This window comes from Dipodomys spectabilis, unplaced genomic scaffold, assembly GCF_019054845.1.
Source record: "Dipodomys spectabilis isolate Male_0828 unplaced genomic scaffold, ASM1905484v1 ptg000317l, whole genome shotgun sequence".
In the NCBI taxonomy this organism is placed as follows: Eukaryota; Metazoa; Chordata; class Mammalia; order Rodentia; family Heteromyidae; genus Dipodomys; species Dipodomys spectabilis.
In genome coordinates, this window is record NW_024870994.1 from 1,438,617 (window position 1) to 1,454,538 (window position 15,922).

Here is a 15,922-nt window from a genome sequence, read left to right on the forward strand (position 1 = left end):
CCACTTGAACCACAGAGCCACTTCTGGTTTTCTGAGTGGTTAATTGGAGATAAGAGTCTCACGGACTTTCCTGCCTGGGCTGGCTTTGAACCGGGATCCTCAGATCTCAGCCTCCTGAATAACTAGGATTACAGGCATAAGCCACTGGCGCCCAGCTTTCCCCTGTTATTTCCTTCCACTCAGTCACTCCCAGGTTATAAAACTAAAGGAGAAAGTATAACATTTCCAAGATATCTGATCAAGCTCAAAAGTAAATCTACAGAATTGACATAACAATGTTACAGATATAAACACTAGAAACTGTTCACCAACAGAAGTTTTGAAGACTAAGTAGCAACTGCAAACATTTATAAATTCTTGTATTCTAGTAGACTTTTTTGGTTGGTCTGGGCCTGGTGCTATCCATGAGCTCTTCAGCTCAAGCCCAACACTTTACCACTTAAGCCACAGTGCCACTGCCAGTTTTCTGGTGGCTTATTGGAGATAAGAGTCTCACAGACTTTCCTGCCTGGGCTGGCTTTGCACCACGATCCTCAGATCTCAACCTCTGAATAGCTAGGATTACAAGCGTGAGCCACTGGCACCTGGCCCAACACCCTCTTTGCAGGCAAGAAAAATATGAACTATGCTGTGATTCTCCACTATTCACAAAATTTCACTTATAACAACTGTTGTTTGTAAACAAAGCAAATGGGAGATCTTTGGAAAACAATTTAACAACAGATGACAGGAAGGAAGAAGTGGTCTCAAATTTGTATTTCTCCTGCCTTGGCCTCTTGAGTGCCAAAATCACGCTCTGTCAGTCCCAGCTCAGACGATTTTTTTTTGCCAGTCCTAGGGCTTGAACTCAGGGTCTGGGCACTGTCCCTGAGCTTCTTTTACTCAAGGACAGCATTCTATCACTTGAGCCACAGCGCCACTTCAGGTCTTTTCTGTTTATGTGACACTGAGGACTCAAACCTAGGACCTCATACATGCAAGGCAAGCATTCTACCACCGAGGCACCTTCCCAGCGCCCTCAGACTATTTTTATATCAAATATCCTCTGCTTAATACTTAACCAAAGGTGATAGGAATATATTTACACAACTACGGTACAGAAACTTTGAAAGTTTTCACTATGAATTATTAACTATAGTTAATAATGTTGGCACTAAGTTAATCTCTAGTAAAAATGGCTTTAAGAGTTAGGTCTCTACTAAATCAAGGCTAAAGATATTTGTATTTGCAAATCATTTTTCAATTATAGTCATTAATAGCTCAAGAATTGTTGATTTTGTTCAGAAAGCAAGGCCAAACCTTGAGTATGACTCTGAGGTGGGGATAGCACAAAATCAAGAGCTAATTCAGTGATAGATGTCTGCTAGCAAGTGCCAGGGCCCTGAGTTCAAACCCCAGTACACTGCCAAAGAGAGTGCTAATTTACCTGGTAATTTTTCCTAATAATAGAAAAGTCCAGCTAATAAAACAATGAGTATAGCAAAAATATATTTTTAATTTCTTTTTATTTTTGTCGGTTGTATGGCTTGAACTCTGGGCTTGGGTGCTATCCCTCAGCTCTTCAGCTCAAAGCGAGCGCTCTACTGCTGGAGCCACAGTACCACTTCTGGTTTCCTAATAGTTTATTGGAGACAAGAGTCTCATGGACTTTCCTGCCTGGGCTGGCTTTGAACCACGATCCTCAGATCTCTGCCTCCTGAGTAGCGAGGATGACAGGCGTGAGTCACCAGCACCCGGTGCAAAACTAAATTTTGTGACACGTTAGCAGCCTGATTCAAGCTGGTGAAAATCAAAACTGCTAACATCATGATATGTTTAGAGTCTGTTTCAAAATACTCCAGTTTGGGAGAGGGAGTAGCACAAGTAAAAGACTGACCTTGGCTATCAGTTAATAATTGTCAAAGTTGAGAGACCAATACAGAGTGTCTGCTGTATAATTTGATATATTTTTCCATAATAAAATTTAAAAGATTTAACTTTAAATTATCTATCACAATACTGAAATATCATTTCCCATAATGTGTGATATGGCAGTAAAAGGTGTGTTTTGCATTGCTGGTAGAGTTAAGGGTTGTTAAAAAGCTACTAAAAAATTCAAATGGGCCAGGTGCCAGTGGCTCACGCCTGTAATCCTAGCTACTCAAAAGGCTTAGCACTGATGGTGGCCTATCCAAGCCAGCTCCAGCAGCAAAGTCCCTGAGACTCTTATCTCCAATTAACAAGCAAAGAGCCAGAAATGGAGACCTCTCAAGTAGTAGAGTGCTGGCCCTAAGCACAAAAGCTCAGGTACAATGCCCAAGCCCTAAATTGAAGCCCCAAGACCAGTATCAAAAAGAGAAAAAGTGGGGGGGGGGATTGGATGGGGGACAGGGGAGGATGGGAAAGGATGGGAAGCGGAAACAAAGGAGGAGGCTACAATGCTTGATAAGAAATGTATTCATTATCTTGCCCATGTAATTGTAACCCCTCTGTACAGTATTTTCACAATAAAAAAAAAAAGAAAAAGAGAAAAAGAAGAGAACTACTACTACTATTACTACTACTACTGCTGCTACTGCTGTCTGAAAATTCTGGGAAAATGTCAAAGACAGAGGTCATTTTGCATTCTTGAGAGATGAATGTGAGAAAACGCTACCACTGTCAGTTCATTCAGGAAATCTATTGCCTGAAACGACCCTAAGGTACAGACTGGTCATTCACACAGCACACGCAAGCCCCTGTTTACTCTTTTGTAAATGTTAACATCTGGGAGTTGCCTGTCCTTGAAGAAGAGTACATCTATGGAATCAAGCCCAGAACTAAAAGAAATTCAGTTCTGAATAAAGTCCTAAAAGTCCCACCCTGTCACCAGGATGGCCCAAACGTACCCCTCCACATCCAACTGTATTTTTAGTTTTCTCTTCAACAAGTAGCAGGGTAATCTGCATTTGGTAGGCAGAGATTCTGAAAGACCCTAGATCACTGGAAAACCTGACATGTCACTTTCCACCACCCTCTCCATGATTAGGGCTACAAGCAGAAGGGGAAGAACGACCATATTAAAAAAAAAAAAAAGTCCCCATAAGAGTGCTAGAGCTGGGGCCGGGAAGGTGGCTCAGTGGTACAGCACTTGCCTTGCATGCAAGAAGCCCTGAGTTCGATTCCTCAGCACCATATAAGCAGAAAAAGCCGGAAGTGGCGCTGTGGCTCAAGCGATCGCCTTGAGCTGAAGAGCCGAGGGACAGCGCCCAGGCCCAGAGTTCAAGCCCACGACCAAACAAAAAACAGAGAGAGAGAGAGAGAGAGAGAGAGAGAGAGAGAGGGGCAGAGCTGACCCAGGAAAGCACACATCTTGGCCAAGCAGCTACTTACACATAAGCAACAGGGCCACACGGGGTAGGTAGGGGAAGGGCTTAGAAGCAAAGTCTGCCAACAGGGACTCAGGCAACGACCAGCAAAGCGCAGAGGGGTGAGCTGCTGGGGCTTCAGGGACGTTTTCCGTGTCCCCATCGCATACACTCCCCTCCCTCCGGCTCCTCCGGGGCCTGCCACACAGACAGGGCCGGGGAAGGTCGGCTGGACTCCGGAGGAGTTCCTGCCAAGAACTTTCCCAGAAACGGAACGACAACAAGAGGTTGGACGGTGGAAGAAAACACGGCCCGGGCGCTCGTACTGCGGAAGTGGGTGCGCGCCCGGCAAGCTAGCCGCAGCGACGGGGGGCCCGGGCGCGGAAACCCAAACGGGCAGGCCGGTCAACTTCGGTCCACGCCGCCCACTCAACCACACGTCCGTATCGCGCTCACTGACGACGCAGGCGGCCGGCCGGGCCGCGCCGAGGGTCTGGCGCTCTGATAAGCGCCGTGCACGCCCCGTTCCACAGAACCCCGACAGCCCGAGGCGGCAGCGACGGCTTCGCTCCCCTTTCCAACCCAGACGCAGCTGAAAGAGTTCTCCGTGACTCGCCCGCGGGACCCGGGTCCGGCACCTGCACGCCGCGGGCCCGCTGGGCACCGAGCCGCCGACCCGGGCCAGGCAGGGGAGGCGTGGGCGACCCGGGGACCGAGGCGCGGTGCCAGCCCACCACCGCCACCTCCCGCCTCCCCGCGAGTAACTTGGCATCCCCGCACGCAGCGGGGCGCAAAGGCGGCGTGGCACCTGTTTCTGGCCCCAGTAGAGAGGTGGCGGGGAGCCGGTGCCCCGACGCGGGGCACGCGAAGGGAGCGCGAGACCCGGAGACAGACACACAGACACGGACGGAGCCGGAGAGGACCCGCCTCCTCCGGGAAGGCCCCGCGGGCCGACACAGGCCTGGGGGACGGCGGCCGGCCGCGCGGCCCGCCGAGGCCTAGCCCACCCGCCGCCCACCTCCCGCGGCGCCCGCGCGGGCCCCGCCAGGCCCGGCCCGGCCCGGCCGCCTCACCTGGCTGCTGCCCCGACTCGTCCCCCGGCCGGCGGTCTGGGCGGCGGCGGCGGCGGCGAGGCGGGGAAGGAGGAAGGAAGAGGGAGAGGAGGAAGGGACGGTGGGGGAAGAGGCGGAGAGGCCGCGGAGGAGGCGGGCGCCGCCGGGCCGGGGGAGGAAGGGGGGGGGTCCGAGGAAACGGGGAAGCCGAGAGAGACGCGGCCGCGGCCGGCGCAAACGCTGATGAGCCGCTCCGGCGCCCGCAGCCCGGCAGGAAGTGACGGGGGAGGGGCCGGCGCCCGCCCCCGGCCCCCGCCCGCCTCCATGCCCGGCCCCACCCCCACCCACGCCGGACCACAAGTCCCGGTGGGCGCCGCGCCGAGCCAGCGCTCGCAGGGCGCGCCGGGAGCCTGGAGGCGGGACTTAGGTCGGCCTCGGCCCCGAGGCCTGCTGGGAATTGTAGTTCCGCTGGGAGTTGGGCACGGCCGCAGGGGGCGGGGAAAGCTGGCCCGCGGTCCCTCCTCCTCCTTCCTTCCACGGGTGTTTCATACACGCTTGTCCTGTGCGGGAGTGAGAACTGTGCATGCTGCGCGCTGACACAAGGCCCTGCCCTGCCCGAGCCTGCATTCCCCAGCACCGGGCCGAAGCGCCGGACGGTAGCTGCGGCCCTGCACCGCGGGCTTCCTGCGGCCCCGGCTGGTCTGGGCCTGGGAGCTCCAGCGAGATGCGCGCCGCGCGGGGCCGCGGGTCACGGGGCGCTGAGGGTTGGGAAGGGGGCTCCGTGGGGTGGGGAGGGGTGCTTGGGAGCAGAGCCTGGGGTTCATGCCTAGCACGGAAGGAACGATCGTTTTCAGATCCTCCCTCCGCGTTCCTGAGGCCGAGGATTGCGCCATCTTTCTTACCCGGGCGACGCAGCTGACATTATCGTTACTAGCAGTTGTCCTGCTACTGGTGTAAGAAAATATTTCGAGTGGCGGGAGTATGAATGAAGAGCTGAAAGGCAAACTTGGCAGACCAACGGGCTTTACTGGGCAGGAAACACGGCTGCGGCGGCGCACCGCCTCACATCGAGGGCCCCTTTAAACAGAGGCAGGAAAAGAGGGTCAGGCCGCGCGGGGCGGCGGGAGCGGGCGATCGTGTTTGACTGCGGAGTGTCAGGGTTTCCACAGCGTCTGTGTTCGCCAGGGCCTGGGCGCCAGACGTGGCCTTGGTCTCAGGCTCTCTTTTCCATAACTGCTGGGTGCGTTTGTTTAGGGGGACAGGATGGGGAGGTGATTCAGCCAGTCGGCAGCGAGGACAGTTCTAAGATAGGGCTGTCAGGGAGAACGGTGAGTGCTTTCAATTGAACTTATTTCCCCTCAACTGGGGCTTGAAATGAGCTGTACAACTTGTGGATGGCTGTGGGAAGGAAAACCTGGATGAGAGGGAGGGAACGGGTAACGTTGTCCAAACAGAAATGCACTCCTTACTTGACTTAGGTAACTATAGCCCCTCTGTACATCACTTTTTGAGGGGAGAAGGGGCACTCCTGGGGCTTGAACTCAGGGCCTGGGCGCTACCCCTGAGCTTCTTTTGCACAAAGCCAGCACTCTATCACTTGAGCCACGGCGCCACTTCTGGCTTTTTCTCCTTATGTGGTACTGAGGATGGAATGGAGTGCTTGCATGCATGCCACATTCCCAGCCCTGTACATCACTTTTATAGTAACTCTTTTTTTTTTTTGTCGGTCGTGGGGCTTGAACTCTGGGCCTGGGCGCTGTCCCTCAGCTCTTCAGCTCAAGGTGAGCGCTCTACCACTTGAGCTACAGCGCCACTTCCGGTTTTCTGGTGGTTTATTGGAGATAAGAGTCTCACAGTCTCTCCTGCCCAGGCTGGCTTTGAACCGCGATCCTCAGATCTCAGCCTCCTGAGAAGCTAGGATTACAGGCGTGAGCCACCAGCGCCCGGCTTATAGTAACTCTTTTAAAAAGGTAAAAACTAAGCCGGGCACTGGTGGCTCACATCTGTAATCCTAACTACTCAGGAGGCTGAAATCTGAGGATCATGGCCAGCCTGGGCAGGAGAGTCCAAGAAACTCTTTATATCCAATAAACCACCAGAAAACCAGAAATGCTGCTGTGGCTCAAGCCGTATAGTGCTTACCTTGAGCTGAAAAGCTGAGGGACAGCACCCAGGCCCAGAGTTCAAGCCCCATGACTGACCAAAAAAAAGTAAAAACGAAATAAATAAAACTGGGCCTTGAACTCAGGTTATCATGCTCTTGCTTAGTTTTTTCACTCAAGAATGGTGCACTACCACTTGCACTGTATGTGCTGGTTAATTTCATTTAAGAATCTCCCTGGCTGCTGCTTCAAACTGCCAACCTCAGATCTCAGTCTCCTGAATACATAGGATTACAGGCATGAGTCATTCATTGATGCCAGGCCTTCTTTTGTTTGTTTGTTTTGTATTGGGGCAGAAATCCAGGCCTAGGTGCTGACTCTGAGCTCTTTTGCCCAAGGCTAGCTGTCTACCACTTTGAGCCACAGCCCCACTTCCTGTTTGTAGGTGCTTAATTAGAGATAGGGCTTTGAAACCATGATCTCAGATCTTAGCTTCCTGAGTTGCTAGGATTGTAGACATGAGCCACCAGTACCCGGCCTTGGCCTTTGGTTTTTAAGACACACTGGATATTGATGAAAAGTGAATTATATAACTCATGGGTAGAGACAGACTCGAGGAACTAGGAATGAAAGATTATTAGACTTTGCCAGAGAACCACACGGATCCAGAGAACAAAGAAAGGTTTATTGCCGGGAGAGGGGGCGTGGCAAGACTCCTCCCAGGGAGAAGTGAGAAGAAGCACCTGCAATTGTCTGAGGTGACTTATATAACCTAGGAGGCTTAGGAGGAGCTAGAAGGGGCTAGGAGGTGGAGACCCCAGTGTGAACGTGTGGGCCAGGGGCTTCATCATGGTGGATTAGGATTGATGGCTGCTGACCAAATGGTAGATGAGGGTCCTGCAGCTGCCTAGACCTGAAGGTTTCTCTAAGGGGCTTTTGTTGCTTTATATGGTGGTAGCTGCCCCAGAGAAGTGCCATCCCAAGGTAGAGGGGGCTGGAAGTTGATTATTTACTGCCTTTACTACATGGGCCTAGTGTTGTCCAGGAAGGGAGGATGCTAAGCTGTGGAGAAGGGAAGGAGTATATTTAGCTATGGGAAAGGAGCTCATTTTGCTAACAAGGAGAGAATGGAAATGGGGCCTGGGATTGTGGCTTGGTAGAGTGCTTGCCTAGCATGTATGGGTTTGATTCCTCAGAACCACCTAAGCAGAAAAAGTTGGAAGTGGTACTGTGGTTCAAGTGGTACAGCCCTAGCCATGAGCTGAAGAGCTGAGGGACAGTGCCCAGACCCAGAATTCAAGCCCCACGACCAATACCACCACCACCACCAACAACAACAACAACAAAAAAATCAGTGTCTCCATCATTGCTTGGGCTGGTTTTAAACTTGAGTTATTTTCAACCTCCAAAGTGGTGAGATTACCACCAAACCCAGCTGATATTTTCTTTCCTTTCTCTGCTGGGATTGGGATTTCAACTGAGGGTCTCAGCCCTCATGAGACAAGTAGATGACTGTTTTGTGTGTATGCTAGTCCTGGAGCTTGAATTCAGGACCTGGATGCTATCTCAGCTTTTTTGCTCAAGGCTATTGGTGTACCACTTGAGCTACAGCTTCACTTCTGGCCTTTTTGGTGTTTAATTGGAGATAAAAGTCTCACAGACTTCCCTCCTTGGGCTGTCTTTGAACTGTGATCTTCAGACCTCAGTTTGACATGAGCCACCAGATGACTCTTATTACTTCTATCTTGTTTTAAAAAGGGGGGGAGGGCGGGGCTGGGAAGATGGCTCAGGGCTCAGTGGTAGAGTGCTTGCCTTGCATGCATGAGGCCCTGGATTTGATTCCTTAGCACCACATAAGCAGAAAAAGCCAGAAGTGGCACTGTGGCTCAAGTGGTAGGGAGCTAGCCTGGAGCTGAAGAGCTGAGGGACAGTGCCCAGATTCAGAGTTCAGGCCCCATGAATGACAAAAAAAAAACAAAAACCTAGGGGGCTGGGAAGGTGGCTCAGTGGTAGAGTGCTTGCCTTGCATGCATGAGGCCCTGGGTTCAATTCCTCAGCACCACATAAGCAAAAGGAAAAAAGCTGGAAGTGGCGCTGTGGCTCAAGTGGTAGAGCACTAGCCTTGAGCTGAAGAGCTGAGGAACAGCGCCCAGGCCCAGAGTTCAGGCCCCACGCCCGAACCCCCCCCAAAAAAACACAAAAAAAACCTAGACCCCCTCACCCAAAAGCCTTCATATTATTTGCTTCTATTTATTTGATATTCTATAAAAAGCAAAATTATTGGAACATCCAGGTGCCGTTGGCTCACACCTGTAATCCTAGCTACTCAGGAGGTTGAGATCTGAGGATCACAGTTCAAAGCCAGCCCCCTGGCAAGAAACTCCATGAAACTCTTTATCTCCAGAAAATCGGTGGTGCTGTGGCTCAAGTAGTAGAGTGCTAGCCTTGAGCTGAAGAGCTCAGGGACAGTGCCCAGGCCCAGAGTTCAGGCCCCATGACCAAAAAAAAAAAAACTATTGGAACAAAAAAGACCAAGGAGCTAGGCAGGGTAGTGCACACTTGTAATCATAGCTGGTGCTGGAAGTTAGCAGCTAATCAACTCTGGTCCTTGTGTTCTGAGGAGAGGAAGTCAAGGGAGTCCTGAACTTATTGAAAGATGAAAGTGACAGGAATGGTTATTAGGAAAGAATAATTTTTGTTTTGTGTTTTTGTCCAAGATGGGGATATTTTTGCTCATTGGCTGCTGCTCTACCACCTGAACCATGTCTCCAACCCCAGGAGAATGAATACATTTTCACCAGATGGAAGGCAGGTCAGGTCACCTCAATGATGATGATTTTTATTTTTTTGGTGTTACCAGTGCCAGGGCTTGAACTCGGGGCCTGGGCACTGTCTCTAAGCTTCTTTTTTTTTTTTTGCCAGTTGTGGGGCCTGAACTCTGGGCCTGGACACTGCTCCTCAGCTCTTCAGCTCAAGACTAGCGCTCTACTACTTGAGTTACAGCACCACTTCCGGCTTTTTCTGCTTATGTGGTGCTGAGGAATCGAACCCAGGGCCTCATGCATGCAAGGCAAGCGCTCTACCTTCCCAGCCCCCCTAAGCTTCTTTTGCTCAAGGCTAGCACTATGCCATTTGAGCCACAGCACCACTTCTGGCTTTTTCTGTTCATGTGGTACTGAGGAATCAAACCCAGGGCTTCATGCATACTAGGCAAGCACTCTACCACTAAGCCACATTCCCAGCCCTTGACAATGATTTTTTTTTTTTTTCCGTTGGTCGTGGGGCTTGACCTCTGGGCCTGGGCGCAGCGCCACTTCCCATTTTCTGAGTGGTTTATTGGAGATAAGTGTCTCACAGTCTTTCCTGCCCAGGCTGGCTTTGAACCGAGATCCTCAGATCTCAGCCTCCTGAGTAGCTAGGATTACAGGCGTGAGCCACCAGTGCCCGGCCTTCACAATGATTTTTATTATGACAAGTTTTATTGGAATGTAAGGAGCTGAGAGCCCCTTAGGTGGAAGGGTTTATATTTGACCTACAGGTCATGATTTACTGGCCTGGGTAGGTAAAAGAAAAATAAGCTATTTTAGCAAATGTCCCTAGACCTACATTAGGCTGAGTGTAGTCTTATCGATCTACCTGTGACATTCATGACCTTGCTGGGCCATCTCAGATGCTTGGAAAGCTTAATTATAGAGTTCTTTCTCTGAGACCTTATGATCTCATCCTTCCCTTTAGGTTCCCATTGTATTTTCCTATCACTTACATCTAACTGCCACCTATCACAAGCTACTTGGGCAGCTGAAAGTTATTTATTTGTGGTTTTTTTTTTTTTTCTCGGTCGTAAGGCTTGAACTCTGGGCCTAGGTGCTGTCCCTGAGCTCTTCGGCTCAAGTCACTCTACCACTTGAGCCACAGCACCATTTCTGGCTTTTTCTGTGTATGTGGTACTGAGGAATTGAACCCTGGGCTTCAGGCATGCTAGGCAAACACTCTACCACAAAGCCACATTTCCAGCCCCATTGCAGGGAGGATTGTAATTTGAGGCCAGCCTTGAGCTAAAAACAACCACAACAACAAAAAGTATTGAGATCCCAACCAATAGAATACTGGTGCCATGGTTTACACCTGCTATTCCAGCTACATGGAGTCATAAATAGAGGATCACAGTTCAGGCCAGCTCCAACAAATGCAAGAGAGAGGTGACTGAGTTCTATAAGACTACACAGAATGAGGTTTGGGGATGCAGCTAAAGCAATACGTTGAAGGGAAAGTTGTAACTTTAAATGATTACACTAAAGTCAGGCATGGGTAGTTCATGACTATAATCCTAGCTAGATTATATATGGGGGAGGAGGGGGGAAGAGCATGAGAGAGAAGTCTCAGGCCCTGCAGGACCAAGAGAAGAGTATACCACCTAAGAAGGTGACTTCATCCAGAGGTAGAGCTGGAAGCTGACTTCATCCAAAGAGGTAAAATGTACAGAGCTGGACGGTGACTTCATCCAAAGAGGTAAAATGCCTTGATGATGAGGACAGAATGGAAGGGTGGTTCATGCCTGTAATGGCTACTAAGGAGGCTGAGATATGAGGATCATGGTTTGAAGCCAGTCAGGACAGGAAAGTCCATGAGACTATCTCTAATTAACCACCAGAAAACTGGAAGTGGCACTGTGGCTCAAAGTGTTAGAATGCTAGCCGTGAGTAAAAACAGCTCAGGGATAGTGCCCAGGCCCCAAGTTCAAGCCCCACAACTGACAAAAAAAACAAAAAAAAAGAACCATGGAACTTGCCCCACACATCCTTCAAGGGTGTGGGGCACTGACTCCACAGTGACAAACTGAACTTGAACAGAACAAATAAACTTGCCATCCAAGAACAAACTGGTTTTCTGCCCACACCCTATAGGGCCCATCTGTTCAGCAAACTGGCTACACTGTCTTCTGTGTACGTATCACCAGTTGGGCCACAGAAGAGTTCTGAAGGAATGGGACCTTCTCTTTTATCTGATGTTAAAACAAAAACATCAGGGGCTAGGAAGGTGGCTCAGTGGTGGAGTGTTTGCCTTGCATGCATGAGGCCCTGGGTTCAATTCCTCAGCACCACACAAGCAGAAAAAGCTGAAAGTGGTACTGTGGCTCAAGTGGTAGAGTGCTAGCCTTGAGCTGAAGAGCTGAGAGCATGTAGGCCCAGAGTTCAAGCCCCATGATCAGCAAAAAACAAAACAAAAAACATAAGAGCCATGTGCTGGTGGCTCACACCTGCAATCCTAGCTATTCAGGAGGCTGAGAACTGAGGATCATGGTTCAAAGCCAGGCAATACAGGAAAGTCCTTGGGACTCTTACCTCCAACTTAAACACCAAAAAGTGGATCTGTAGCCCATATAGTACAGTGCTAGCCTTGGGTACAAAAGCTCAGGGACAGTGCCTGTCCAATTTCTGTGTTTGGACCCCAGGACCAGCACCAAAAAACAAAAAAATACCACAGAGGGCTGGGAAGGTGGCTCAGTGGTAGAGCGCTTGCCTTGCATGCCTGAGGCCCTGGGTTCGATTCCTTAGCACCACATAAGCAAAAGGAAAAAAGCTGGAAGTGGCGTTATGGCTCAAGTGGTAGAGCGCTAGCCTTGAGCCTAAGAGCTGAGGGACAGTGCCCTAGCCCAGAGTTCAGGCCCCACGAACGGACCCCAAAAAAAAAAAAATGATCCAGCCGGGCGCTGGTGGTTCAGGCCTGTAATCCTAGCTACTCAGGATGCTGAGATCTGAGGATCGCCGTTCAATGCCAGCCCGGGCAGGAGAGACTGTGAGACTCCTATCTCCAATAAACCACCAGAAAACCGGAAGTGGTGCTGTAGCTCAAGTGGTAGAGTGCTGGCCTTGAGCTGAAGAGCTGAGGGACAGCGCCCAGGCCCAGAGTTCAAGCCCCAGGACCGACAAAAAAAAAAAAAATCCCACAGATATTCTGTACGGTTTTTCTTGGTGATTTTTTTTCTTGGTAATTCCATTTTGGGCTCTGATACAGATTCCACTTTATACCCACTGGCTTGGGCTCTGTTTTCTAGATTCATTAGGTTTTGTTTTGTATAGGTACTGGGGCCTGAACTCACGGCTCCACAGGCTCAAACTGCACTCTTCCTTAGCTTTTTTTTTTCCTAGTCCTGGGGCTTGAATCTGGGCCTGGTTGCTGTCCCTGAGATTCTTTTGCTCAAGGCTAGTGTTTCTTTTTTTTTGTTTTGTTTTTTTTGTTTTTTTGTTTTTGGGTCCGGTAGTGGGCCTGAACTCTGGGCCTGGGCGCTGTCCCTCAGCTCTTCAGCTCAAGGCTAGCGCTCTACCACCTGAGCCACAGCGCCACTTCCGGCTTTTTTCTTTTTGCTTATGTGGTGCTGGGGAATCGAACCCAGGGCCTCAAGCATGCAAGGCAAGCGCTCTACCACTGAGCCACCTTCCCAGCCCCAAGGCTAGTGTTTCTTATCTTCTTGCTCAAAACTGGTGCTCTACCACTTGAGCTATACCTCTACTTATGGTTTTTTGCTGGGTAGTTGGAGACAAGAATTTCAAGGACTTTACTGCTTAGGCTGGCTTTGAACTGTGACCCTCAAATCTCAGTCTCCTAAGTAGCTAGGATTCCAAGTGTGAGCTATCAGTGCCCAGCTTCCATGAGTTCTTTTGCTGTTTTCTTCCTGAGAGAGAGGCAGAGAGGACACATTTATGATGCCTTGCTCATCTGAAGAGCCTACCCTTGTCTCAGTATCATGGGTCATTGGCCTTTGCCCAATGCTCATGCCTCATTTTACTTCCAGTGCTGCATATCAAACCCAGAGGCTAATGCACACCAGGCAAGCACTCAGCACTGAACTACATCCCAGTCAGGTATAATCCCATTTTACAAGTGAAGAAGTTGAGGTGCAGGGAGGTTAAGGAACCTTCCCAAGGCCATACAGGTGTGAGGCCTCAGAAGCAGTGGAGGGAGGGCATAGGAAGAACAAAGGAAGACCGGCTGTTGGAGGATATAGGAGCCGGAGACATATGGTCAGGGAAGCGCTGAGAAAATGATCATATTCCAAAGTTGACACCTGAAGACAGGTAATAAGCTTGGATGGAATTGCTGGCACTCAGCTGCCATATTAAAGCAAGAGCGGCTGAAAATGTGGCTTAGTGGTAAAGTGTTTGCCTAGCATGCATGAAGCCCTGGGTTCGACTCCTCAGTACCACATAAATACAAAAAGCCAGAAGTAATTCTGTGGCTCAAGTGGTAGAGTGCTAGCCTTGAGCATAAAGAAGTTCAGGGACAGTTCCCAGGCCCTGAGTTCAAGCCCCAGGACTGGAATAAATAAATAAATAAAAATTAAAAAAAAAAGGGTGCAGACAATGACTGAGAGAGCTAGAAAGAGCTTAGGGAGCAAAGTAGCCACATAAAGCTGGACCTGTCAGCCTTAGACTTCATTTACACAAAGCAAATTATCTTCTCTGTTGTTAAAGCCACTGTTATAGCTGGGCACTAGTGATTTAAACCTGTTATCCTAGCTACTCAGGAAGCTGAGGTCTTGAGGATTGTGTTAACCAACCAGCCCCAGGCAGGAAAGTGTGTTAGATTCTAATCTCCAATTAATTACCAAAAAGCTGGAAGTGGAGCTGTGGGACAAGTGATAGAGCTCGAACCTTGAGGGGAAAAAAAAGCTCGGGGACAATGTCCAGGCCCTGAGTTCAAGTCCCAAAATCAGCACAAAAAAGCCAGACATTGGGCATTGTCCCTTCTATTTTTTTTTTGCCGGTCATGGGGCCTGAACTCTGGGTCTGGGCGCTGTCCCTCAGCTCTTCAGCTCAAGGCTACTGCTCTACCACTGGAGCCACAGTGCCACTTCCAGCTTTTTCTGTTTATGTGGTGCTGAAGAATTGAACCCAGGGCCTCATGCTTGCAAGGCATGCACTCTACCACTGAGCTACCTTCCCAGCCCCTCCCTTCTATTTTTTTAAGCCAGTTCTAGGGCTTGAACTCAGGGCCTGGGCACTGTCCCTGAGCTGCTTTTGCCCAAAGATAGCAGTCTACTACTTGAGACACAGCCCCACTTCCAGCTTTTTCTGTTTATGTGGTACTGAAGAACCCAGGGCTTCATGCACGCTAGGCAAGCACTCTACCACTAAACCACATTCCCAGCCCCTTGTCCCTTTTATTTTGGATTGAATGTTTTTCCCAAATCCCTATGTTGCAATTCCCTGCTCACATGATATATTAAGAGATGAGGCATGTGGGAGGTAGTTGGATAATGAAGATGGAGTCCCCATGGATGAGGTGAGGCTCTAACAGGGAGGCCCAGGACTCACTCTCAGCCCTCTCCTGGGAGAAGACAAAGAGAGAAGACAGGTGTCTAGGAACCAGGAAATGCCTCTCCAAAACTGAAGGCTTCTGCACCACAGGGAATAGAGCCTTATGCTGGTGGAAAGTGGATACTACCATGAATGAACTGCTCTTCACATCTTTTGCCCAGAAACCAGGTGTATCACTTGTTTTTGTTGTTTTTTACTGGGGCTTGAGTTCAGGGCCTAGGTACTGTCCCTTAGTTTTCATTCCCAAGGCTAGTGCTCTACCACTTGAGGCACATCCACTTTCAGCTTTTTTATGTCAGTTGTGGGGCTTGAACTCTGGGTCTGGAAACTGTCCCCTCAGCTCTTCAGCCCAAGGCTAGCACTCTACCATTTGAGCCACAGTTCCACTTCCAGCTTTGAGGTGGTTAATTGAAGATAAGAGTCTTACTGACTTTCCTGCCCAAGCTGGCTTTGACCTGTGATCCTCAGATCTCAGCCTCCTGAGTAGCTAGGATTACAGGGATGAGCCACGAGTGCCAAGCTCACTTTTAGCTTCTTTGAGTGGTTAATTGGAAATGAGTATCATGAACATTCTTGTCCCTGGGCTAGCTTTGAACTTCGATCCTCAGGTCTCAGCCTCCTGAGTAGCTAGGATTATAGGTTGGGGGGGGGGGCTGAGGGGCTGGGGAGGGCACATCATTCATAGAAAGCTATTTTGAATTATGGGGATGTATGACTTTGAGGGGAGGGGAAGGGGGAGCAAATGAAAGGGTGATGTACTTCTAAGATCTTGAAAGAAAATGGAATCAATAAGTATTTATGGAATCAATGAAAACACTATGCTTATAAGTTGATCTTGAAAATGAACGTTGGATGTTGAAGCCACTCCAGGAAGGTGCATTTTTATCACAGCCCGGCAAAGGACATGTTTCAGGGCATCTGTGTGTGTGTATGTGTGTGTGTGTTTGTGTGTGTGTGTGTGTGTGCGTGTGCGCACACGTGTGCACATGTGTGTGGTGCATGCAAAATCACAGCCATGCAGGGACCTGAGGTGCGGGGTGGAGGGGAGGTCTGGAGCACGCAGAAGGAAAGCAGCAGGTTGTTGGCTGGGGGCGAGAATTTAAGACACTTTTGGTTGTCACAGC

General features: G+C 49.9%; 1 protein-coding gene across 4 annotated transcripts in view; it reads right to left on the reverse strand.

Moving 5' to 3' along the window:
* Window positions 1-4,655, reverse strand: part of Stau1 (staufen double-stranded RNA binding protein 1) — a 49,831-nt gene extending 45,176 nt beyond the window's left edge. For 2 of the 4 annotated variants that reach the window (XM_042702188.1, XM_042702187.1), the window contains exon 1: window positions 4,400-4,655. The gene's annotated coding sequence lies outside the window, so the exon portion shown is untranslated. The remainder of the gene's footprint in view (window positions 1-4,399) is intronic. The other 2 variants (XM_042702186.1, XM_042702185.1) reach the window with 1 other exon arrangement.
* Window positions 4,656-15,922: the final 11,267 nt, after the last annotated feature.